The sequence below is a fragment of the Mandrillus leucophaeus genome, unplaced genomic scaffold (assembly GCF_000951045.1).
Source record: "Mandrillus leucophaeus isolate KB7577 unplaced genomic scaffold, Mleu.le_1.0 Scaffold360, whole genome shotgun sequence".
Classification (NCBI taxonomy): Eukaryota; Metazoa; Chordata; class Mammalia; order Primates; family Cercopithecidae; genus Mandrillus; species Mandrillus leucophaeus.
This window is the reverse complement of record NW_012103810.1, coordinates 2,061,499-2,063,254: the sequence shown is the minus strand read 5'-3', so window position 1 is coordinate 2,063,254 and position 1,756 is coordinate 2,061,499. Positions and strand designations below refer to the sequence as shown.

Sequence of the window (1,756 nt, the reverse complement as noted above, 5' to 3'; positions counted from 1 at the left end):
GAGGGCGCCGTGGAGTTCCTGGAGCAGGCCCAGCAGGTGAGCGGGCTCCTGGCGCAGCTGTGGCGCGCACAGCCCGCCGCCATCCTTCCCTGCCTCAAAGAGCTGTTCGCGGTCATCTCCTGCACAGGTGCGTGTGCGGCCGGGGCAGGAGCGCGGCAACGTCGAGGTCCTGGGTGGGCGCTTGGGCAGGTGGCTGTACGTGCGGATCTCTGCATGCGGGCGCCCATGTGGCCCGAGTGTGCCAGGGGCGAATGCTCAGGTGGAGGACTGCAGCCTGTCTTCATGTAGGTGGCACAACTATCTAGAACACTTGCTGTGGGTCCTCTCCTGCAGTAGGTGTTGGAAATGTAGGGAGGACACGGGTCAGTCTGGCTAGAGGGAGGAACAGGAAGTTGAGCAAACCACAGGATTTGGGGCGGGGTAGCGGGCGTCATTATGGCCTTCGGGTTAGGTGAGTTTGATAGAAGCTATCACTTTAGAGCCAGGAGTTGACAGATTGGTGGCACCTGGCAGCAGGGGCAAGGTTCCCTGGGCAGGCAGAGGTGAGGGTCTGGAGAGGTGATGGAGTCTGCTGTGCAGACTCGGAAACGTAAAATCTTGATCCTCCATTGACAACCGTGGAACTTAGACTACAGTGCAAGTGAGTGAAAGCAGATGTGTGCCTTTCCTGATGATGAGGCTCTCCAGGGGAAGGGAAGGGAATGCACCCGGCTGGGTGAAGAACGGAGGACAGTAGACTTCGAGAAGGAAATGCTCTTTCCCATCTAGGGCTCTGTGCGGCTCCACTTGGAGTATCTCCTTTCTCCAGTCCACACAGCCCTCCCACCTTCTCTAGCCCCAGCGTTTCCCCTTCTAAAGGCCTTGCCCTTACACCCACTGTTGATCAGTGCTTGTCTGTGCCCAGCACAGGAATAGCCTCAAGGCTGTGCTAGTGAAGGTTTGTTGAGTGAGTTTAGGTGGAACCAGAGACTTTGCTTGCTATAGCAGAGGAGGTGGCCTCTGCTGTGCTCTTCGCAGAGGCCCAGCCTGGTTCGTTGGCTGCTGCAGGGCATGGTGTGCTGGGGGAAGGGAGGAGGCCTGCCTCCCTGCTGAGCTCAGCCCTGTCCCCTGTTTCAGAGGAGGAGCCACCATCTAGCGCCTTGGCCAGCGTGGTTCAGCACCTCCCATTGGAGCTCATGGATGGTGTTGTCCGGAACCTCAGCAATGATGACAGTGTGACGGATTCGCAGATGCTGACTGCCATCAGCAGGTGGGACGCTGAGGCTGAGTCATGGTCAGGGCTGGGGCCCCTCCCTCTCTTCCTCTCAGAAGCCCTTTCTCCTGGGTGGGACACTGGGCTAGATTTGGAGTCAGAGGGCCCAGGGCCTCATGCGTGTTCCATCATCCATCCTTTCTTGAGCCCTGCTCTATGCCTTGCCTGGGGCTGGATGTGGGGAATACAGAGAGCCTGGCCTGGTAATGCTGTCAGGCCAGGTACCAGCAGTGTGACCCTGGACATGCCAATGAGCTTTCAGCCTCAGTTTCCCCCTCTGTAAAAGCAGAAGTGGGTGGTGGCATAAGAAGCTGTCAGGCGTCCTTGGGGTTGGGTAAGAAGTTGAGAGTGCTTCATGAGGTGCTTTCTGAGTGGGGCAGACATGAGAAGCAGAGTTTGGGTGCTGTTCAGCTCACAGAGTCCTTGCATATCCCCCACCTCATCTGAACGTCCTCCTCCCTGTGATCTAGACGCACCTGCCTGTCCAGTTGTCCCAGAATATGC

General features: G+C 58.0%; 1 protein-coding gene across 1 annotated transcript in view; it reads left to right on the top strand.

Moving 5' to 3' along the window:
• Positions 1-1,756, top strand: part of USP35 (ubiquitin specific peptidase 35) — a 19,672-nt gene that overhangs the window by 3,121 nt on the left and 14,795 nt on the right. The gene's annotated exons all lie outside the window — the stretch shown is intronic.